The sequence below is a fragment of the Berghia stephanieae genome, chromosome 14 (genome assembly GCF_034508935.2).
Source record: "Berghia stephanieae isolate SIO BIC M18660-M18661 chromosome 14, UCSD_Bste_1.3, whole genome shotgun sequence".
In the NCBI taxonomy this organism is placed as follows: Eukaryota; Metazoa; Mollusca; class Gastropoda; order Nudibranchia; family Aeolidiidae; genus Berghia; species Berghia stephanieae.
Window position 1 is genome coordinate 10,385,433 of NC_088373.1, and position 7,500 is coordinate 10,392,932.

Sequence of the window (7,500 nt, forward strand, 5' to 3'; positions counted from 1 at the left end):
TTACAAAGACGTCAGTGACGTCAACTTCATACTTTCTATTGTGTAGAAAAAAAATCCGTCCCAAACAGATCGTTTCCGACAATAGTCGGATGGACAGGTCACGTAGGTCACGTATGTCAGCACCCCCCATTCATAGTTAAAATAACCCAATTAGGCATTGGCTCAGGGCGACAGGGAGAATATTGATCGCTCTCGAGGAATTTGGCTTCTCACAGTCCGTTGCGTGTTCAGGGAATCTAGTGAGTGTTATGTGGTCAAAGCGTTTGCTTGGCAAAGATAATAATGTTCCTTGGTGGTTGCCGCTCACACACAAAAGACTTATTATTGATGCCATGTATTTAGGTAAAATACTTACCCATTTAGCTCGCCGGATCATTCAAATCTGTATGTAACCACCGGTCAAGAGCCTGTTAATTAAGCGTGGTCAGTTATTGCTGGATGGGTGACAGTGATTGTGGTAATTTATTCTCGACCCAACGTTGTGTCCTTGGGTATGGCATCTATGGTCAGTTTCAAAGTTCATAATCACAGGTTTCGATTTGTGTTTCTCTCAAACTCGAACCCAGGACCTTCCGATCCGAAAGCGAGTGTCATACCACTAGACCACATAGCCGCACATAGAAAGAAGGAAAAACAAAAGAATGGTAGAGAGAAAGAACGAGCCGAGAAATTTAAGAGAGAGATAGATAGATAGCTAGATAGATAGATAGAGAGACAGAGAGAGAGAGAGAGAGAGAGAGAGAGAGAGAGAGAACGAGACGAGAAAATAAAAAGAGAGAGAGATAGAGAGAGGGAGAGAGAGAGAAAGACAAATAGAGAGAAAGAAAGAGAGAGGGAGAGTATATGTGTGTGTGTGTGTGTGTGTGTGTGTGTGTGTGATTTTGTGTCAGTGTTCTATGTGTATGTGTGAGTATGTGCAAATTGCATCGCTAATGTAATCAGCTTAAAAGTGCTAAATCCGAAGCCGGTCGGTCTCGTGAGGACACGTGATTTTGTAGGTGAGCAATTCAGAAAGGAGCGAGAGAATATCCGGTGCGGGAGGTCGTTTGGACACATTAAAGGCTACGGGTTTTTTTTTTTTTAAACCCATTAGAGTCTTGATGAGAATGAATAGATCTATTTATTTTGCGGCTACGTGGTCTTGTGGTATGACACCCGCTTTCGGATCGGAAGGTCCTGGGTTCGAGCCTCGCGCTCGGCGCATAGTTGAACCCTTGAAAAGGGCTCTTTACTCACATTCTCTCACCGTACTCAGGTGTAAAATGAGTACCTGGCCATTAACAGCGTTGTCTTTGTCCGAAAATTGTAATATCGCCTAACAGGCGTCATCTCCCGTCCTCAATGTTAAATGTTGCTGTTGACCAGAGACCCCTTGTATAGCGCTTTGAGCACATTGAGTGGATATTGCGCTATATAAAAGCTCAATTTTAATTTTTAATTTATTCCATTTAAATAACAATTTCTCCCCCTTCCCCCCCCTCCCCCCCCCCTTTCCGGTAATCAAGCGTATTGATACTTGTTTTAGTTGTGTGTTGCGTTATATACAGGGCGGCATACCGGAAGACTGGAACCGATAACAAATCGTATTTAATTTATTGTTCTAAAAACTAATGGAGATTATCATGACGAGAAATGTGTTTCAGTTCATAAAGAATTCATTTAAGTTGCATTTTTTGGTTTGTTTGGGGAGGGGGGGGGAGGAGGGGGAGGAGTTTTGGTGTTGGGTTTTTTGGGGGATATTTTTTGTTTGATTGTTTGGGTTTTGATGTTTTGGGGGGGGGGGGGGGGTTTGTTCTAGTTTTTTTCTGTTTTTTGTTGTTTTTTTGTTTTTGTTTTTGCTGTTTTTCTTTTTTTTTTTTCGTCTTGTTTTTGCCTTCTTTTTTTATTTTTATTTATTTATTTTTTTTTTTTGTTGTTGGTTGATTTTTTTTTTTTTTTTTTGTTTGTTGTTGTTGTTGCCCTCGTTTATTGATGGCAGTTGAATCAGTCAGCAAGGAATTGTCAAAAACACTTGGAGAGAACTTGAGAGACGCATCAAAGTACTGAACACACAAAATGATAGACACGTTGAAATGCATTATAGATGTGTATATTATAGTAAATAATCGTTAAAATTCTGTTAAGCGCTGGTTTGCGTTCAACAAAACTTGAATTATTTCTCTTTAATTTTTGCTAACATTCCGTACTTACCTGTGCTGTCTGTTTCTCCGTAAACTATTTTCTTATTGGTTCCAAACTTCTTGGACGCTCTGTCTCTGTGTAGTGTCAATGGTCTTTTATTATTATTGATAATATCACCATCCTCCTCAACCTCCTCCTTCTCCTCCTCCTCCTCCTCCTCCTCTTGTTGATCATTGGCATGATGATAATAATATAATAATAATAATAATAATAATAATAATAATAATAATAATAATAATAATAATATAATAATAATAATAATAATAATAATAATCACAATAATAAAAAATATTATATTATTATTATTATTATTATTATTATTATCATCATCATCATCATCATCATCATCATCATCATCATCATCATCATCATCATCATCATCATCATCATCACCACCATATAATATATTCCTGTTCACATCAGACATCTTGTTTGATGAACTATCCACATTCCTTAATAGAATCCCTAGGCAACGATATCTCATGATGCCGTAATTATAAATACATATATAATATTCTTTTCTCCCTCTACAAGCATAGAAAAACTCACATACAAAACACACACACACACACACACACACACACACACACAATCACATACATGCACATACTCCCAACGCCCACACAATCTTAATTCCATCAATATCGATTTAGCAATAATAATTTAATGTTAGAAGGGAACAGCACCACAAACACACACACACATACACACACACATACACACACACACATACACACACACACACACGCATCTATCTATATAAACACACACAGAACCAGCATTATCGCCGCCCGTTACTAAACTGGTAATTATTTAACCCTTTCACGTCGGAGTTCGAACCTACTCGCAATCTACACACACACACACACACAACCACACACACACAACCACACACACACACACATCTATATATATATAATTAATAATATAATTAATAATATAATTAATGCGATAATGCTGGTTCTGTGTGTTTATATATATATATAATATATATATATATATATATATATATATATATATATATATATATATATATATATAATAAATATATATATATAAACACACAGAGCCAGCATTATCGCCGCCCGTTACTAATCTGGTAATTATTTTACTCTCTCACGGCGGAGTTCGAACCTACTCTCAATCTTACTCACCTACAAACATGAAGTTCCCCAAATAACTATGAAAAGTAGAAAACGGTAGGGGCTGCCTGAAGCCTGTGATCGTGAAAATACTAACAAAAAGAGTGAAAATGGAGAGGCTTCGTAAAGGAGCGATACAGACAATGGACGTTTCGGGTACAAACCCTTCGTCAGCACAACAACAATAATAATAATGATAATAATAATAATAATAACAATAATAATAATAATAATAATAATAATAATAATAATAATAATAATAATAATGATAATAATAATAATAATAATGATAATAATAATAATAATAATAATAATAAGCATATTTATATAGCGCCTTTCGTCGAAACCTCAAAGCGCTTACGCAATACACAAATTAACGTGGAAAACAAATAAAATAAAATAAAATGCAAAATAACTTGTATCGTCGAGTACAGATGATACAAGTTATTTTGCATTTTATGAAATCCCTGTCCTGTGTGTTAAATACACTTTGTGTAAAACTGAATCAGACGCATTTTTAGTTTTCTTCCAATTTTTGCGTCAAAAATAAAACCGTTGAGTCAACTTTCTCCCCTTTTTACAACAAGCGTGACTGTATTGTAACGGCTTCCTGTAATTTTCATCACACAAAAAAAATTGAATAGGGGGTGAAAAACTATGCGAAAATCTAGATGTTTCAATCATTTCTAGTTTTTAAGCAATTTCAATTCGTTATCACTCACTCACTCCCTCAATCCTACCTAGGCCTGCTGGCCCTTGAGGCCATGCAAGGGATCTCCACCTGGTCCTGTCACTAGCTATTCTTGCGGCCTCCTATAGGGACAGACCTCTCTACTTTAGGTCCCTCTCCACGGCACGTCTGCAGGTCTCATTGGGGCGGCCTCGCTTCCTCTTTCCTTGGGGTGTCCATCGCAGAGCCTTCCTTGTCAATGTTTCGTCTGGTCTTTATTGGGTAGTCTTAAAAAAACACCCTATATAATATTATGACATATATTTTTGGTAAGTGCAGTCCACTCCGGATAATCGCAACACCTTGGGATTAGGGAAAATATTGCGATTAACCCAAGTTGCGATTAACCGAAGTTGAGTTTCCAGTCCACTTTTGCGATATTTTCAACTCTTTATAAAACGCTCTGTTCTAAACATTTGTAAGAGTCAAAGAAATTATCGGTGATGAGAGACCTACTTGAACGAGTTGGAAAATAAAATGACAAAATTACAGTTATTTATCGAGTCAATCTCCAACCCCCCCCCCTCCCACCCCCTCCCTCACCCCCCACCCCCAATACCCTTCTCCCATCCCACGCATCGATCTCCCCTGATCCGCTAACAGACTTGGATTTCAATCCCAATGCCTACAGATAAACAACTAAGATCTCCAACGGGTTTTATGGTTTGTACCCTACATAAACTTGACTCTCTCTCTCTCTCTCTCTCTCTCTCTCTCTCTCTCCCTCTCTCTCTCTCTCTCTCTCTCTCTCTCCCTTTCTCTCTCTCTCTTTCTCTCTTTCTTTCTCTCTCTCTTTTTCTCTTTCTCTCTCTCTATCTATCTATATATCTCTATCTTTCTTTCTCTCTCCCTCCCTCTCTCTCTCTCTCTCTCTCTCTCTCTCACACACACTTTCTATCTTTCTCCCTCTCTTTTTCTCTCTCTTTCTTTCTATGTCTGTCTCTCTTTCTATCACTCTCTTTCTCTCCTCTCTCGCTCTCTCTCTCTCTCTCTCTCTCTTAATTTCTTTCTCTTTCTTCTCCCTCTCTCTCTCTCTCTCTCTCTCTCTCTCTTAATTTCTCTCTCTTTCTTCCTCTCTCTCTCTCTCTCTCTCTCTCTCTCTCTCTCTCTCTCTCTCTCTCGCTCGCTCGCTCGCTCGCTCGCTATCTGTCTATCTATCTATCGTTCTCTCTTAGATTGGTCACAGAGTCGCTTTTATCCTCTTCTGACCTAGTTTCATTGTAATAAAAACGTGATTTTGCGTGTATTTTGTCCTGGTAATTAAAAACAAACTAGACTTCAAAATACGATCATTATCATCGACGCCTTCATCATCATCATCATCGTCATTACCATTATCCTCACCATCGTCATCATCAATATCATCATCGTCATTGTCATCGCCATCATCATTTTATTAAAAATTCATTCATTTATTTTATTATTTTTCTCTGTTCGATAATTATTTGCTTTCTTTAGTATATTCTTGAATTTTACTTTTTTGAAATATCTAAATGCGGATATCTCCGATTGTTCAGTTGATAACGCACTCGACTCACGAGTAAAGCGGGATCAGTTTCGATCCAGGGTGAGTCATTATGTTTCCAGACCTTTCCGAGTACTTGGGAAGCATTGACTGTTCTATTTGGCACAAAGAACTTTGCGATAACGTGCTGTCCAGAGGGTAACAATAAATTATCCTTTTAAAGCTACAGAAACGTTGATTATCTCTGAAATCACGACGGATTTCATGACAATGATCTAACATGGGGAGTTCCAGATTAAATGTTTGTACTTTGACTTGCTTTTTTTGTTTATTCTTATTCAAATTAATAAATTTATTTATTCATCTATTTTATTTATTTATTTATTTATTTATTTAGTTTTTTTATCTATCTATTTACTTATTTATTTATTGATTGATTGATTGATTGATTGATCTATATCTATTTATTTTCCTGTTTTAAAATCTATTTATTTATTTATTTGTTTCTTTATTAATTCATTTGTCTATTCATTTACTTATTTATTCATATTTATATTCATGATTTGTTTATCGACTCATTTATATTTTGGCTATTATTTTGTTGTATTTTTTGGGCGAAAAGGGAGGGGGGTTGCTTGTCATTTGGTTTCATTTTGTTTAGTCTTTGTCTGTTTTTTGTTTGTTTTTGTTTTTCAGGTTTATTCTCTCTTTTTTAAAAAAAATATAAATTGTTTGTTTGTTTGAATAATTATATTTCTGTTGATTTTATAACCAGAAACCCCTCACTAACTCTTATTTTACGTCTTCCTGTTTCCTCATTTCCAGAATTTAAAGACAAAAACAACAAGAAACATCAAATGACAACAACAGACTGGAGCCAAACAACCAATAAATCATCTCAAATTATAACCAACAACGATAGAAGAGAGTGATCTCCATTTGTTTTATTATTTCACAACATCCGGCAAATGGAAAGGAATGAAAACGATACCGTGAGAGACAAAAACCTGGCCCGTCGAATAAATAATACGACATCGATAATAATAATAATAACAACATCAACAACAACATCGATATGAAATTGATATCATCATAATCATCATGAAATATTGCCAGATAATACATGATATTTTAGCCGACTGAGAGCGGGTTTTATTGTCCGCAGGCCAGCTTGAGGAATACTTAATCGGATATTTCTTTCTTCCTCCAGTGAAAGAAGAATTCTGGATGTTTTGTAGCCACTAATGTTAAAAAGGATTCCCCCTGCATTCGCGCCAAAGTCGATATCATCAGCATAAAATCAGATCGTTATTATTTGGGGTCGTAGGTTTCACGAGGAACACATAAATTGATGACGTCATTTATTGATAATGTCCGCATAACTTTCTTCATACAAGAAATATCATGATGAATATTCATGATTAGAAAAGCGTTCAAGTGTTCTTCTGAGGCAAGAGTTTTAGATTTTATCATTGAATTGTGTCTGTATTATGTTAAAGATTGATTTCGACTGACGTCATAATTTCAGGATATAGTCTATTGTGGCTGGCGTCTGACCATTGTCTATGAATCGATTGTTTGTTTGCCAGCCACGGCGGTGATCTAGTAATTCTCACCACATTTTAACCAGGAGATAATGAGCGGCTAACGTGACACACACTACACGGTGTGTGAGTGTGTCTGTGTACTATAACTTTTCTGTTGTTTGGCCAACCTATACAGGTGAGTTCTTTTTAAGTTAAATAATAATAATAATGATAATAATAATAATAATAATAATAATAATAATAATAATAATAATAATAATAAAAATAATAATAATAATAATAATAATAATAATAATAATAATAATAATAATAATAATAATAATAATAATAATAATATAATAATAATAATAATAATAATAATAATAATAATAATAATAATAATAATAAATAATAATAATAATAATAATAATAATAATAATAATAATAATAATAATA

General features: G+C 35.2%; 1 protein-coding gene across 1 annotated transcript in view; it reads left to right on the forward strand.

The window, feature by feature from the left end:
- LOC144960088 (uncharacterized) overlaps positions 1–7,500 on the forward strand; it is an 88,129-nt gene that overhangs the window by 31,338 nt on the left and 49,291 nt on the right. Inside the window, exon 2 of the mRNA XM_078893038.1 lies at positions 6,344–7,240. The gene's annotated coding sequence lies outside the window, so the exon portion shown is untranslated. The remainder of the gene's footprint in view (positions 1–6,343; positions 7,241–7,500) is intronic.